This window comes from Lissotriton helveticus, chromosome 2_1, assembly GCF_964261635.1.
Source record: "Lissotriton helveticus chromosome 2_1, aLisHel1.1, whole genome shotgun sequence".
NCBI classification, from domain to species: domain Eukaryota; kingdom Metazoa; phylum Chordata; class Amphibia; order Caudata; family Salamandridae; genus Lissotriton; species Lissotriton helveticus.
In genome coordinates, this window is record NC_136059.1 from 254575220 (window position 1) to 254593051 (window position 17832).

The following is a 17832-nucleotide window of genomic DNA, read 5'->3' on the forward strand; positions in this document are numbered from 1 at the left end:
CAAGCAGTGGCAAAGAGCAGCAAGCACAAGTGAGTGTCAGTGATACACCTGCACGGACATGTCGAATCCTCCAACAAACAGGGCTGCACCAGTTGCGACTGGAGTGTCACATCTGCGCCCCCCGGAACCACTGACTCTGGTAGCTGGCGGAAGCATGGGCCCCAGATGGCAGGAATGGCTCGAGGACTTTGAGGATTATATTGAAGGATCGAAAGTCACAAGAGACAGAGACAAACTAATTGCACTGCGCAATTTGGTGGGAAAAGAAGTCTGCAAATTGATTAAAGAATTGCCGACGGATGATAAAGGAACATATGACAAAGTGCGAGAGGCTTTAAACAAAAAGTTCGTACACAAAAGAAACATGGATTATGAGAGATACGTATTCCACCAAGCCCGTCAGGACAAGGAGAAAATGATGAGCACATTCATATCTAGGCTACGCCGACTGTCTCAGTATTGTAACTTTGACACATTCTCAACAGAGGATGCCATCCGACTGCGAGTCATTGAGGGTTGTCACTCAGAGACACTTCGAAAGCGGCTGTTAAGGAAAAGCCACAATCTCGATGAGATAGAGGAGATGACCAGAGTGCATGATCAAGCGGAGGAACATGCCAAAAGTATGGAGACAGGGCGTAGTGAGAGAAAAGAACAAGCATATCGGATGCACGGCAACAGCACTCGCAGAAGATCATCAAGAGAACGACAGAGAAGGTCCTGACCGGCATCCCGTCAACAATACACGGGACGCAGACGCCATGAATCTGGCCGGAGAGACAAGAAACCAGATCGTTCAAGAAAATGTTATTGATGTGGGTACGACTTCCCACACATAGATGCATGTCCAGCAATGGGACAACAATGCCGAAAGTGCGGACGGAAAAATCACTTTAAGATGATGTGTGGAGTATATAGCAAAGAAAGAAGAAGTGAAGCCACAAGGTCGTCTCGCCCGGAGACAAGGCGACATCATGCGAAAGCAGTACAGGTACAGGATCGAGAGATGTCATCCTCTGGCTCTTCCCACTCCAGCAGGGAGTCTTGCAAGTCCCAATGGATGAGAAGGTCGCCGAAAAGGTCGCCGTCGAAAGAATCCCGATCGACATCCCTGGAATCAGAATATACGGATGAATATATCTGCATGGTAGCGGACCCGGATCAGCTAAAGAAATACCCCCCATTAGATATACGAGTGGGGACCCATGCGACCAAGTTTGTCTTAGACAGCGGGCCGTCACTGAATTACATGCCCGTGACCGAATACAACAAAATGAAGCCACCACCCCTCCTGAGTCCGGCACATGTCAGAGTGTTCACCTGGATGGCAAGAAAACCTCTTCCATGCCTGGGCAAATTTGCAACGACACTCAAACACGAATCCACCTCTGTGCCGGCATATATTCATGTCATCGAGGGCCCGGAGGCTGATTGTCTCCTCAGTCTGCCTACTGTGGAGCGCCTCCGACTGGTTGAGATCTTATACAGAGTCAGTGATGATCCGGACATTATCAGTAAGTTCCCCAAGTTATTCACTGGGCTTGGAAAAATGAACAAATGTCTGATTCGACTACACATCAACGATCAAGTGCACCATGTGGCCCAACACCCCCGGCGAGTACCTTTCCATCTCCAGCAAGCGGTGGAAGATGAAATTCAGGAGTTGTTACAAGCAGACATTATTGAAAAAATGGACGGTCCTACACCATGGGTGTCACCGTTCGTCATCGTCCCAAAGAAAGGCACTCCTGAAAAGGTGCGTCTATGTGTGGACATGAGGCTTCCCAACACGGCCATAGAAAGAGAGCGTCACCCAGGACCTCACTTGAGTGACATGATATCAGCACTGAATGGAGCAAGAGCCTTCTCCAAACTTGATTTAAATAAGGGGTACCACCAGCTGGAGCTACATGAGAAGTTGCGGTACATAACAACATTCGCCACTCATCTGGGTTTGTTTCGATACATACGGCTGAGTTTTGGTATCTCCTCTGCGGCGGAAATATTTCAAGAAGTCATTCGTCAGACCATCAGACACATACCAAATTCGCTGAATTACAGTCATGACATTTTGGTGTATGGGTCGAACACACAGGAACATGACAAAGCGTTAGATCGAGTATGCCATGCTCTCCTGGAAGCTAATCTTACCCTCAATAAGGACAAGTGTGAATTCCATCAATCCACTCTTAAGTTCTTCGGACATGTGTTCTCAGGGGCCGGGATGAAGCCTGACCCTGAGAAAGTGATAGAGCTCAATACCACCAAGAGCCCTCAAGATGTGAGTGACATCCGATCCTTTCTGGGCATGGCGAGCTATTGCGCCAGATACATAAAGGACTACGCCACCATCAGTCACCCACTACGAGCCCTCACCAAGCAAGGACAACCGTTTGTTTGGAACTCCCAGTGTGAGCGGGCCTTTCAAGAAATTAAACAGGCTGTGGAATCAGCTGACAATTTAGCATACTTTAACCCCAAGAGGAAGATGGAGATAACGGTGGAGGCTAGCCCAGTGGGGCTAGGTGCAATCCTGGCTCAGTATGACAATGACACTGACCAACGACACATTGTGGCTTACGCCAGCCGCAGCCTGTCAGACACCGAGAAAGCCTATTCCCAACCCGAGAAAGAGAGTCTTGCGGTCGTATGGGCCTGCGAGCATTTTCATGTATTCATCTATGGCAAACATTTCACCATGGTGACGGACCACCAGGCGCTCGTCACCATCTTTGGAAACCCCAAAGCCAAGATGCCACCTCAAATTGAACGGTGGGGTTTGCGCCTACAGGAATACACCTACACAATAATACACAAACCGGGAAAGGCAGCGAATCCTGCAGACTATATGTCCCGACACCCTCAAGCATCCCAGGTTTCACCTCCTTCAATAGCTGAAGAATACATACATTTTGTAGTGGTCCTAGCCCGGCCACCGGCGGTTCCTTTGGAAGCAATACAGGAAGCCACTGCGCAAGACAACATCCTTCAGAAAGTGGTGCGCCGACTGCGAACACATCGTTGGAGACATGACAGTGAGGAGGAACAGAATGATCCTCAAGTACGCCAAGAAATGCAAGCTTTCAGGCACATCAGTGAAGAGTTATCTGCCACCTCAGAGGGGCTCCTACTGAGAGATCATCGGATTGTCATCCCGAGGCAGTTACGTCAAGGTGTTATTAACTTAGCCCACGAGGGCCACCGTGGAGTGGTTGCGACGAAAAGAGCTCTCCGAGAGCGAGTATGGTTTCCACTACTTGATCAAATGGTGGAGCTCACCTTAAAGTACTGTCCCCAGTGTCAATTGGTTAGTCACGGAGACTCCCCAGCTCCTCTTCAAATGACCAAGCTACCCAGTGGGGTATGGCAAGAACTTGCCATGGACTTTTATGGACCACTCCAGTCAGGCAAATACGTCCTGGCTATTATGGATGAATACTCGAGGTTTCCAATAGCACAGTTTGTATCCTCCACCAATGCCTCCAGCGCGATCGCTGTGCTAGATGAAGTGTTCGCTGCCTGGGGTGTCCCCAAGGAACTCAAGACAGACAATGGTCCTCCTTTTAATGGACATGAGTTTAGTGAGTTTGCGAAACACCTCAACTTCCGGCATCGCAAAGTCACGCCTCTGTGGCCACAAGCCAATGGCACTATTGAACGATTCATGGCAACCTTAAAAAAGACATTTCAACAAGCTACTTTGGAAAAGAGGGATTTGCAAGTGGCTCTCAATGAGTTCCTGCGAGCATATCGAACGACACCACATGCTACCACAGGAAAGTGTCCTGCCACTCTCATGCTGGGGCGACCCATTCGAACACGGATCCCGACATGGGAAGGAGCTTTGCGATCAGTGTCTCCGACACGTGTCCATCAAGAACTGGCGCTGGCTGATCGAGCCGGCAAGAGCAAAATGAAATCCTATGCAGACACTCGAAGGAGAGCAAAGTCTCCATCTCTGCACGCAGGAGACTGTGTGGTGGTTAAGCAAGAACAGCTAAAGAAAACGGACTGTAAATTCAAAGATGAACCTTTGGTAATCACCCAGCAGAAGGGTACAATGATTACTGCGGAGTCTGAGAATAGACGGATTACCCGAAATGTTTCACATTTTCAAAAGTGTACCCCTGCCATGAAAGAGGCTCTTTATAGAACAATGGATCAACGAGATGCCGAGGGATCTAATCAAATGGGTGCAGTACAGAGACCTGACAATCAGATAGAAGCTGCGTCTGAAGGTGCAGGCGTGAGTCTCTCATTGAAGAACTCTAATCAAGTCAGTTTTCGTTCTTTTGTTAACAAAGGGGGAGATGTAATGATGTGAGCAGTCTAGTCGTTGGGTCTGGGTGGAGTTACGGGGTTGGAGGAAGAGGAGGAGCAAGGACAGGAAAGAGTTAGTTAGAGTAGGGACAGGGTTGAGTAAGGAGTACTTGAATAAAGCTCCATGAACAACAGGTAAGTGTCTGTCATCATTGCACGCACAACACTACAGTTTACTACTTCATGGTAAGTGCTACTTTGTTTATTATTGTAATAGGGTATATACAATTGGTATATGAATTATTTGAGATTCCCTTTATTGTGTTTTTCTTGGTAAATAGTTTGGGGCACATTTTGAATTTCCCATCGTCATCCATGTTTGATATTGGCATAGTTTTAATAGATTATGTGCTGTAGAAAATATTAAGATGTGTTTATCATTGTTAAGGTTACCATGTAAGAGGAAGAGTTCCTTATCATGTGTGGTGGTTAAGTGTTCAGGAATTTAAATATCTTGGTATCTTCTGGGAGATGGAGAGTTATTACCGGTGGCTTTTTAGTTCACGCTCTTAAGCATTTTAAGGTCATAATAGGTGGTCGCTGGCCAGTGATGGGCTCAAGGACTTTAGGGAGCACAGCATTTAGTATTTTAGTTGTGGGCTCTTGGGAGTTAGTGCTTGCCTCTCCTAAATCTTGTAGTACATGCCTTACTTCGATTGCATTGACATGGGGGGAGGGGAGTTGTGTTCCCTTACATTAGTAGCAATATCATCTTTTGTTGTGGCCCTCCGATGACAAGCATTAGAGTTATATTTGTTACATTTCCAATTGATAGTTTCTGTGCTTTTTTACCTTTCTTGGCTGTACGTTTAGCCCATGTGAGAGAGTAATTGTGTTCTTTTCTGTGATGTGATGTATGTTGCTTTTTCTGTCATTATGTCTGACAATAGTCAAATAATGTAAAGAATTAAATGTTTAAAATGTATACTCATTGGGGGCGTGGCTTGGCTAGCCAACAAGGCGGACGTGTGCTGAGTGAGCTCCGTCCAGCCCACTGATTATCCGACTTCTATCCTGACTCCCCAGCTCTTTGGGACCCAGTAACGATGGCCCCATAAATCAGCGGGGCACTGGTGTTCGTCCGGAGGGGGTTGGGAGTGTTTGCAAGGGCCCCTGGGTGGCGCGATCGGAAGGCGTCAGAAGTGAGGCCTGTGACCAGTGGTGGAGCCGGGGATTCGCGCAGGTGACCTCCGGAGGCGGCTGGAGGGTGAGCTGCGCATTTGGACCCACTCGCCGGGATGGAGACGTGCCCTGAGGACATTGGCGGTGGCGGAGGGCCTGGCAAGCAGATGAGGGTGTTGAGCGCTGCCCTGCGGAGACACCGCCAGGCCCAGGGCGCAGATCGAGGAAGGGTCTCGGCGGCCGGTTCACGGCTGCGCAGGTGAGGCAGGCAGGCCCTCTTGGTAGTTGGGGCGGCCGGCGGTGCGGCTGATAACGGGTAGAAGGGCCTCTGAATTGGAGTGTTGTTGGGGCCTCTCACTGTTAGCCTGGCATTGAGTGGGGGTTTGGCAGTGAAGCCGGCCGGCATGGGGGGTGTTTGAGAGGCTCTTACTTGGCTCTAGGTGCCCCCACCCCTGCGCTGCTCCGGGGCTGCTGGGGCTCTCTTTGTGCCAGTCATATCGGACCGCGCGGGGCCTGGACAGGTGCACAAGGGGCATTTGCCCTCCCCGGGGACAAGGTGGGGCATCAGCGGCAGGATAGGTCCACGGGGGGGGCAGAGTACCGGGGATCAGTGTTGGACATTGAGCCCCAAGCCCCCCCACCCACTTCGGGGTCGGGCTCTCTGGAGTGCAGGTGCCTGGCGGCCACATGGTTGGTAGATGGTGTATTTCCCTTCCCTGGGGTCTACCTGCTCCTGCACGCGAGGCGACAGAGGGGGTTCGGCGGCGCAGTCGGGCCGCGGCGGCGGAGGCGGGATGGTTGGCTGCCTGGCTCCTTGCTGTTCCTCCCCCTTCCCCCCTCTTCCCCCCCGGTCTGATCTGAGAGTATAGGGGCGCCCCCATCGGCGGTCTGTCGGGCCGCGGGGGCCTCCATTAAGCCTCTGGGGTGCACTGATTACTACTGCCTCGGGTGATAGCGAGGCACTTCTGTTTATCTGTGGAGACCTTGCCCCAGAGGTCGGCTGCACCACACGCATGTGTCCGAGAGTCCTTGGTGAGGGGGAGGCCCCTGAGAGGCTTCGTGGGCCCTGTGACTCCCATTCGGTGGTCTGGTCGGGCCGCAGGAACTGGTAGTCCGCACACCTACGTCTAACCCGGCTCCTACTGGGATTGTGTGGGGTCTGCGGGGGCCATCATGACGCGGGACAAGGGTGGCGGTGGATCGACCAAGCAGGGTCCCATAGACAAGTACACTGGACCCGGGTCAGGCAGCTGGGGGCTCCAGGGGCCCATCGGGAGCCATACTAGTTAATGCAGCCCTTATGGCTGCTATCACCCAATCTAGAGACATGTTGGATGCCAAAATAAGGGCAGTTGGCGTGGATGTCATGCTGTTGCGTTAGGATTTGCGCAACGCGGTGGCTCGGATCACGGAGGCGGAGACCCGGATCTCAGGGGCGGAGGACTATGTCACAGAACTGAAGCAGAAGGTTGCAAAGATGGAGACGGTCCAAAAGGGTCTTGCACTTCGAGCGGAAGATGCGAAAGGGAGGGTCCGACGCAACAACCGCCGCTTCGTGGGGTTTCCGGAAGGCTGTGAGGAGAGCAACATGGAGCGATTTCTTACGTGCTGGCTGGAGGGATAGCTTCCCCCGGAGGCCATGTCCCGGTGTTTTGTGGTGGAGAGGGCCCACAGAGCCCTAATGCAGAAGCCTCCGGTGGGGGCTTGCCCCCGGCCTGTCATTGCCAGAATGCTGAACTACCTAGATCGGGATGCTATCCTAAAGAAGGCTAGAGCTAAGGAAACTCTGCAATATAATAATGCGCGTATCCTTATCTTCCCGGATAATACAAGACTCGTCCAGCAGCAGCGCCAGACTTTTACGACGGCGAAGGCCCATCTGCGAGACCTCAAGCTTCCATATGCCCTGCTCTTCCCTGCGTGCCTGCGAGTGGTTTTTCAATCCCACACTCACTTCTTCGACACCCAAGAGGAGGTCTTCAAGTGGACGGACGAAACGGTGCGGGTGAGGCCGCATACACTGGCTGGATGGGAAATCCGACTGTTCATCGAGCGAGGTGGTTCGGAGGGGCCCTCGGTGTCAACAACAGAGGGGTGGCAGGCGATCCAAGTCCAGGCGGCGCTCTCAGTCCTGCAGCATCTCCTCCCGGGGTAACTCTACCTCGGGCGTTGCACTCTTGAACCCTGATATGTGAAGTTAATGGGGAGTTCGGGGGACGTCATAGTTCTTATTATGGGGAGTCACATAGTGGGCAGGTCTTTCCGCCCAGATGGTACTGGTCGGAGGTAGGCCCTGAGGACATGGGCTGTGAGTTGGGGATCCATTGGCTGGGGCGGTCCACATCCCCCCTGTTGGGGATCGGCCATGCCGCGACAGATACTTCAGTGTTTTTGAGGTATGGGGTGGGGGTTTGTTGGGTGGGGGTTTGTTGGGTGGGGGTTGTTTTAGTTTTAGGGTCGCAATTCCGCTGGATGCTTGTTGTTCCACATATATGCACTACCGCAGCCTGATATCCGCTCTGCAACAACATGTGCCCCCCCATGGCAAGTGGGACAGGTGATAGCTGGGTAACCCCGGGGAGTCTGCGCATCATCAGTTGGAATGTGCGCAGGGTTCTGGATAAGATCAAACGTGGAGCGGTATTTTATAAGGCAAAGAAGGCTAGGGCTGATGTCCTTATGGTTGCAGGAGACACACCTCTTGGGCACGAAGGCTTTATGCCTGCAGCGGTATGGTTTTCACCAGGTCTTCCGCGCAGGATTTACCAGGGGCTCACGGGGCATGGCGATTTTGATACATCGTAGAGTCCCGTATGTACACCTACAACAGTGGTCTCATGTGCAAGGGCGCTAAATCTTTATCCGGGGCAGAATAGGGGAGGATCCCTTGATATTGGGCAGTGACTATGCACCCCCCCCCCCCCTTCAATGGAATCTGATTGAGAAACTGCACTACGTGTGGGCCGACATGCCAGATGCCGTGGTGGGTGGCGACTGGAATGATGTTATGGACCTGGCCAAAAATAGAACTAGAGTTGGGGGTGGTCCCGGGGGTGGTCTCCCTACGAAATTACACTCGCTGGTAACTGGCTTGGACTGGGTGGATGTATGGCGACGAATGCACGGTGACCAGCGGGGCTTCACGTTCCTGTCAGCGGTTCATAATTCTTTATCCAGACTTGATTACTTCTTTGGGCCTCGGGGGCGGTTGATAGGGTAGCATTGGTGGAGATCATGTTGGTGGTAATTATCGAATTCCTTAAAAAAAGCACTTTCTTGCTTTTTTTATGTGGCACACATCCATGCCCTTAGGGCATGCATGTGTGCCACATGTGCAAATATGCACATTTCAGGGGTGCAACAGGGCGTCTTTTGGACACCCTGGCACCCTTGAAATACCTCCCGGTATTACCGATTCGGTAATACCGAATCGGTAATACAGAATGTCTTCGCATTCATTCCTATGGGCCTCCAAGCCCATAGGAATGACAAATGGTTCCGGTGCATTCAGTACTGGGTGCATTCTTCCCTGGAGGGTGAGGTGGAGACAGAATCTGCGCTGCACGGCCCGGGCCCAGCACCCATGGATTTAGGGCTGCCTTTGATGTTTTCCAAACAGAGCGCACATTCGTGTTGAGTGTCCAGGCAGCAGTTTCAGGCTGGATTCACAATTTTCTTAACTGCTGCTGCCCCTGGTGGTGCTGTTTGCGACCCATTTCGATTAGAATGGGCATTTCCACCTCAAACTATGCACTCGTCTCTGGCCTGCTGTGCAGCAGCCCCTGAAAATCATGGTTTGCCAGCCCTTCAGGCCTCTGTTGCGGCTGGCACTCTTGCCACCAGGAATTGCTGCTGCAGCCAGAGGAATTACAGTAAGGAACAGCCATGACCTTCTTGACATGTGCTGCCCTGAGTGCCCTGCTGCTTTTGGAGGTTTGCTGGCGGCTATGCCAGTCACGGTCAGAGATGGTGCCGAATGCCTAAATACCGAGTCACTGCTCTGAAGACCGTTTGAGTGCCACGCCATGCCTTCTCACAGCAGCCTAACTTTATAGCTGCATGTTAGATGCAAAGTAGTACAGACTATCTGCAAAGAAGAGAGCCAGCGTCAACTCTTTCACTGCGCCAGCCTGCCTTCTATGACCGGTAACGGACTCCTGTCTCCAGTACATCATCATGGTAGGCAGAGCAGCTGTCTGTAGTGAGGGACTCCACAGTCTACAGCTACATCGACATCCCGAGGCAGCAGATATTTAACCACCACTGTCAGTGACTCCTCTTGGTAAGTGAAAGATAACATGATGATTAATGTTCCTGCTGGAGAAGGATTAGAGTTTTGTGTAGTGCAAGTTTTAACTCACCAGTAGTACAGAGGGTTAACATGCCTGCTGGAAAGAATTTGTATTTTGCATGTCACAGAACTGTATTTTATGTGGATAGTTCAGTGGGTTACTGCTTTGTAACAGAGATCCTTAGGTCGCTTATAATTAATAAATGACAATCCTATTCTACAGAGTGGCATTAAAACTGTCATTAGTTCGTTTGGGTAAAAATGCATTCTTATTAGTAAAGGCAACCCCAATTACTGTGGTACATTTTAAACCATGAGTTTGTGCTTTTTCAGACTGCTATTAAAATATAATGCCTACCTAACTATAGATGACGTGATCCTACACCTGTTAATCCTCATTGTTTTTTTTTTGTACATTTCCTAGGATGATTCATTGTCTCTGTACAATGTGTCTGTGGTATAACATGCTCTGGCACCCTGCACTGGTATGAGCAGTGGTATAAAAACAAATTAAATGTTTGTGAGAGAGGAACTGAACTATGGAGAGATAAGGGGCACTATTGGAGAGTAGTAGTAAGGGAATCCGTCGAAAAGGAGGTGGGAGGGGGACATCAAAAAGGTTTGTTGCACCTGGCACCACCTGTACTAATGCCAGCTCTTAAAGAGTCAGTGATGTCTGTCACTGTGCTGTTCGACATTGTTAGTTTTGTCTAGTTGGGAAAGTGTAATACTTGGTCAGTCATGGGAGGTAGTAGGTGGAGCCGTGGGGGGTTGGGAGGGGGAAACATCCTTTACAACGCAACTTTTACTACGCAGTGCCTTTACGACGCAACTTTTACAACGCAAACCATTACAACGCATTGCGCTGGGGGGGCGCTCTAGGATAGGGAATAGGTTTAATTTACTATCCAACACCTTCCCTACTATTCACGGGGACTGGAGTTGGAATAGTAAATTAAACTATTCACTATCCAGCGCCCCAAAGCACTATGCGTTGTAAAGGCATGCGTTGTAAAAACCGCGTTGTAAAGGCATACGTGGTAAAAGCATGCGTTGTAATGTCATACATCCGTTGGGAGGGGGGTGGTCTTTGTGATCTCCTAAAAAATTTTAGAAGCACCTGCACCTAATATTTTACAAATTAAGCACTGAACTAACCCTACTGAAGATTCCAAGTTGGGCTCCAGCAACTGCAGGGGAAGTGCCAGTCCTAAGGGGACTAGCTAGCCTCTGGATGCCTGGTGGCATGGTCCACCACCACCAAGATAAATGTATTCCCTGAGGATGTTGCAGGGCCCAGGGGACCAACAATTTCAATCACCATTTTCTCAAAGGGAGTCGCCACCACTGGAAGTGGCCATGGCCTGGCATGTGACACATGCGTGACAATTCCATTACCTGCTCAGAAATCTGGGCCTGTAAAAGTGATCAACCAGCCCCACCCAGGACTTCGTCTCCTCCAGGTGCCATGCTAAAGAGATATCATGGACAAGGTTAAGGAGGAACTCCTGGCACTGTATGGGGGCCACCGGTCTTTTTGTTGTCCTTGGTCTGGGGTCCCAAGTCACGCTGTACAGGAGGCCTTCCTCCCAGAATACCTTATGGGCATCCCCTAGTTCCTGTCTAACAGCCAGCTGTCACAGGTTCTCAATAGTAGGGCATGTCATCTCTCCATTACTCAGGCCCCCTTTAGAGGCCCGCCTGCTCCTTGGAGTTCAGCCAAATGTAGCAGGTCACCGAAGGAGGCAGATCTTCCTTCAGGTGTGAGGATCTGGCTCCTTCTGGTCCTGTGAACTTTTTGAGGTGGGTTACCAGCCCCCCTTTCCCTTTTCGTGGCTCTAGGGACCTGGTCCATTATTTCAGGCTCCAGGCTCCAGGCACCCTTGACTTTTCTTCTGGCCCCTCTGTGCTCTTGTGGTTCCTCAAACCCCTTCAGGAAGACTCAGCATTGCTTCCACTTCTATCCAAGCATAAGTTTCCAGATCATGGCCCAGCAGACACTCTACTGGGATGGTAGGGGACACAGCTACTTTCTGTGGGCCAGTATCTCCTCCCCACCCAAAGCCCATATGAGAGGCTGGCCTGGTGTATGATGTCCACCAATGTAAGTGGGCACCTTGCACCAGTCCAGACACCCCTTATAGTGATTTAAGAGGTCTTAGACAACCTTAGAAAGTAGTAGCTGTGGATAGCAGCCTTCAGGCGTAGCCCAGAAGGAGTGTAAAGTAGCTTGTTTACCAGTTTGCAATCTTATAGTATAGATTACGTGAAAAGAACCACACCAAGTATTTACAAATCGATGTATTTATTGTATAATACTCTCTAGAATGTTCAAGTATCTCCAAAACGGAGATAAACACAATGCTCACAATACTTTATCAAAGAAACACAGTAAATAGCACAAAATACACAGAGGCCACAGGGGGGGACCAAACCACATACTAAGAAAGTCGTATAAGAACTACGACTCAACTCAAGACAGTGTTGAGAGTAAGTACAATTGCTGGGGACCCACAGAACCACCCAAAGTAAGTAGATAGGGACCTCACAGAGAGCATGTGCAGTGTGGGAACACAACTGTGTGCTCTGTACAAGTCTATGTGCAAGTCGCGGTTAGATCATTAAAGATTAAGGACCCTTCCCAGTGGATCCTGAAGAAACCCCTTGGAAGACAGAAGGTTGGAGAGCCACCCCACCCGGGGATACCCAAGTACTCACGTTACCTACACCGGGGAAGCCGGATGCATACATGTGAAGGGGTGTCGGAAACGCATTAGAACCCAGTGGAGGACGACAGGAAAGTGCAGCTGCAGGAAAAGGAGAAAGTGTCAGTGGGAATCAAAACATGGATTCTTGAAGAGGAGTACCTGAAAGCAGAGGGTACAGAGTCTATGTCACACTGGAGTGACCAGGAGACTTGGAAGATGAATGTCCTCCGATGTCGGGTGCTTCAGGAAAGATGACGGTGACCTTGACTCTGCAGCTGGCAGGACCAGGCGATGCTGAGGAAGACCAGGACCCAGACACGAGCTGTCCCATGAAGACCGTTGAGTGCTGAGGGGTCGGTGTCTTGAGGCAGCACCAACAAGCCTTGACAAAGGCAACTCATGCAGGAAGTCAAGAAGGTGCACGGTTGGGACCAGCAAGGTCTAGGAGACTCACCACAAGCAGGGGAGTCAGGGCAGGCCCAAGCAATCAGGGTAGCCTAAAGAAAACAAAAGTGACCCTCAAATGGACACATAGGCCAGAGGCACAGGAGTCGCGAGAGGACCTCGAGCCGCTCACCAAAAGTAGCAGGAAACGGTGCCCACGAGCCAGTGTGGCTGAAGATCTTGGTGGAAGAAGTAGCCCGAGGTTTGGGCTACTGGGAGCCCCCTGCACTTGTCGCAAAGTTGCCAACAAGCATTTGCACTTGCAAAAGTATGCGGTGCACAGGGGTTCAGATAATGCAACCCCGAGAGGGATTCAGACCTCAAACTCGGTGAGAGAACAGCTCAAGGCTCGAGGGTCATAGAAAACTACCACTTGTGTTGTTGAACCCTTCGGAGTCCGCAGGAGCTCGGGATCAGCACATCGGTCAGCAGTGTTGAGGTGCATAAGAATTCAGGGAAGTGACTCCTTTACTTCAAGGGAGATTCTTACAAGTGTCTTAGATGACCCACAGGTCCTGCACGGATCCTGTATGGTGCACAGGCACAGAAGATGCAGCAGACTGAAAGGGATATGAAGTTAGGCCCACACGAAATCCAGTGAAGTCCAGAGTGCCCAGACGGTAGAAGTGCAGTGGTTTCAGTTCTGAATCTTATCCCACGATGAATCTGGGACCCTACACCCAGGTAAGCCCTTAAATACCATTGGGAAAGGGTTGGGAAGATTCAGAGGTCCCTCACAGGGGAGGGTCTGGACAAGGGAGAGGTTACTCCCATGTCTTTGTCCAGTTTCGCGCCAGAGCGGAAGCCAACGTCTTCCAGAACTGGTTTGAACTGGACTATGCACAGGGACACCAAATGGGCACCTCATGCAGACTTTCAGACGCTGGAAGGCGCACCCACCCAGTCCCAATGCACTAAATACTGCCTGAGATGTGGTCACACCTCCCTGTGACCGGATGCCTATTGTTCCACCTTCCTCTGCTCGAGCTTGGCTCAGCAGCAGGAGGGCAGAAATGTGTCTCTGGTCGACAGTAACCATTGTGTGCTGTACGGGTCTCGACGACTGGTACCAGGTACACTGGGAGCGTAATGGAGGGCTCTGCCAGTGGTCGGAATCATACCTCCCACACCATTTCTGGTGTGGGGGTGATTCTAACATGTTTGATACTGATCCAGCGCCCCTATAGAAAATATGTCATAGCAACGCTACGCAACTCCACAATACTCACCATTAAACATAAAACACTCATAAGGCCCATAAACTAACGGGACATATTTTTGGGAAACTGACTCATGTGACCTAATTAATTAAACCTATTTACAAAATACATATACATTTATATACAACTGCAGTATAATGAATTCACCATGGTTTATGTAAAACGTAGCATTTAATTAAGTCACTTAGGCAAATGGATCTGCTGATGGTAACAAGACCATGAAATAACAAGACCAGCTTGTCTTTTCAAAAATCTTATTTATTAACTATTTATTCAAAGGAAGTGCATTTTATTCGAATCTCTTTATTTAAGCAGCATTATTTGAGGAATAGCAAAATAGAATGTCAGTTTCAAGCAAAATCAATTAGCATGATTAATGAAGAATAAACAGTTTTCCATCACCTAAGCCCTATTTTCCCTGTCTAAAACTCACTTCACCTAAAGGAATAAAAGGTAAAAAAGTAATTTAACCCTATTGATCCTTACGTGCTCCAAAAGTCCTTCAGTACGGCATGCCTTTCAAAATTCGGTCAGCAAGAAGCGCCCTCCCTCCAAAGGGGTCAGTTTTTATACGGTTTTCCCTAACTAATCTCACTAAATTGTATTCTTTCTTTCCTGCCATCCAAAGATCTCATTGGTTGACAGACGTCAACCCATATGGTGTCATCATCTTTTCGAAGCCTGTGTCAGGCTTTTCTCTTAGAGTCTATTGTCTCTTATTCACAAGTCACGCAGCTTCCTCCAAAATGAAACATTTGTAAATGACAGTCCGTGACTTCCTTAGCTTGGCAATCTCTGCCGGTTTCCGTCCTTGGTTTTAGTCCTTCCAAGAGCACAAATAATACATTTTTCAATAGAACATGCATTTTTTTTTTAACGTGATAAAACTTTCCACGCAGGGCTCTTGCTCTTTTCTGGACAGGACTCGACAACATTATGTTTGAATCGCGCTAGACCTCAGGCCTCTTTCTTGGTGACTAATATTCAAACAAACACAAAAGAATAATTAATGAAAGAATTAGAATTCATTCTGTTACCCACCCGCCTTTGCTCATTATTAACCCATTAATAAATGTTACCTAGCCAAAGCATTTTAGCAACAAACAGAATTGTGCCACATAAAGACGAAAAGACAAAACATAAGCACACACAAATAAGCACATGCCATTAACAAAACAGCCGCATTTAATTCTGACTTAACAATAGACAGAATTAGTTTATTATTTTTCACAAACATGCATTTGCAACATAGAGCACATATATGAGCACATATATTAGTCCCACGTGTCATGTTTTGCAATTTAATCTAGGTTGATTAGTAATATTCACTCCATTCTTGTTAATACAATTACTTTTATTATGGAAGTTTAACTTTGCGAGTCAAAATAAATTTATTTTAAAATCTCGCTCCATCAACTCCCTCATCTGGTGATTTCAAAATCACCAAACTACACCCAAAAATTTAGCAAAATTTTATCCCATTAAAGAACATGTCTTGATTTACACCGTGTTAGTATTTCTAAAGTCTTGTCTCAGCTGTTTGTCTGCAACTCTCATATTGAGTTCTACGAAACTCTTCCAGTTCTATCTCTCTCTCCTGTTCCTTCCTGAGCTTATAAATTCTCTTCTTTTCCTTCAGATATTTCTTTCTCTTATGTAACATGCAACTGATCTTCAACAACAGTATCACAAAGACTATAACTAATAAAGGTGTCAGTATTTTGCCAAGAATTGAACCACTAATCTCTTGAAACCAGGTTTTGATTGCTGCAAATCTTTTGCTCAAACGTTCTGAGAAATCTTCCTCTTCTAAGGGTTCAATTTCATATTGCAACTCAGTGATGTTTTTAATGTACATCTCGATACTCTGGCTCTTATCAGGGATATAGGTGCAGCAATGCTGGACATGTAAAATGCCACAAACTCCTCCCTCTTATGCTAGCAGAATGTCTAAAGCAAGACGATTCTGCATTACCATGGACCGTATAGCAATGAGCTCAGTATCCACTAATTGAAAGCCACTAGCTGTATCAGTTGACAACCTGTCAACAATTGTGGACAATTTTCTAATTCTACCTGCATTCAGAGTTATACCCACTAAAGGTATTACTGCTTCAAAGATGTCTCCCAAAATTTCTGAAAAACTCTCTCTTTTAAATCTATTCAGATGATTACTGATTTCAAATGAACCTTCTGCATTTCTGTCAACATGAAATATTTTTGGAAAAACTAATCCAACAAAACATGTCCCATACCAGTGGTCTGGGAGGTTGTAGTAAGCTTTATCTCCACATACAAAATACATTCCAGGGAAAATTAAATCCTTGCCACCTTTGAATCCCCAACCCCCCATGATTTGCACCCAAAAAATAATTGTCGAACAATGTATTATCTCTCCTAATACAACATTTACCACTAATTGGTTTGTCTATGTGAATAGCAACATTTTCAAAAGATTTACCATTAAGCTTCTCGTCCTCTAACTGCCAGAATTTTGATTTGGTCTGTTTGAGCATTTCATTTCTTTTATAAATTGCTCTTCTCTCTTCAACTAGATTTAGGAAAGACTTTTCCTCAGTTCTCAATTTACAAGTCAAATTGTTTTTAAAAGCATACTCATAGGTGAGTTCATTAGTTACAATGAAAAATTCCCTCATCTGTTTAGCTTGTTTGTGCTTATTTAAGCTTTTCTCAATTTTCAGATTTGCAAAAATCTCGTCATGATTCGAATAGTAGTATTCTAAACGACCAGTCTGATAAAATAAACTAGCTATCACACTGCAGGTTATACCATATGTATAAGAGGAAGCATGTTGTAGGTGGCTCCCTACGAAACAGAAGCAGGCAATTTTACACATATATAACAATTTTTGATTTCCATAACCTTTACATACTCAGCCAAAAGTCTTGAAAAAGTATTACTAGAAAAAACACCAACAGATCTATCTTGATGAATCTCTGGTTTGTGATCAATAACTCTGTTAGTTTTGCCTGTTGCACCATGTTTATCTTGTTTAACTAATGCTTTGCTTGTACATCTCCTTATCTATTCCAAAAGGGAAAATGACAGCTAAAACTAACCAAAGTAAGATTACTAGAACCACACAAATCAAAGACATTTTACAGCATCTCCTAAGAATGGAACATCTTGAATTGATATTAGTAAAAGTGTAAGGCATTTTCACTCTGATAACAAAAAGCCTTACAAAGAAAACAAAAAATCAAAAATTTAAACTTTCTACTAATTTCAAACACCCCCCTATTGTAACTTTTTTTTTTTAAGAAAACCCACCATCTAACAGCTTTTCTTCGACCTTACGTCTTACATCAATGTGTTTTTCCACCTAACACAATTTCTTCAGCCTTATGCCAAAAACCTCAATTTTTACAGAAATATTTCAATCATTGTCACTATTGTCATCAATTTCTTCCTGACTACTGCTGTTCACCTCCACCACAGGTGGGATGATAATGTAAGTCCGCTCAGGGGACTTGTACTTCTGGTTAGGTTTTATAACTCTCTTTGCCCTACTACTAATGACTTCTATTTTCTTTCCTGCTTCACTTTTCTTTTCAGGTTCACTTTTTTGACTTGATATCTCATTCACTTGTTCTTTTGATCTGTTCAGCAATTTGAATTTCAAGCCTTCATTTTCTCTTGGCAGTTATCACCTTTTCTCAGTAATTTCTTCTTTGGCTCAGTCACATTACACTCTGCTCTCCAAGC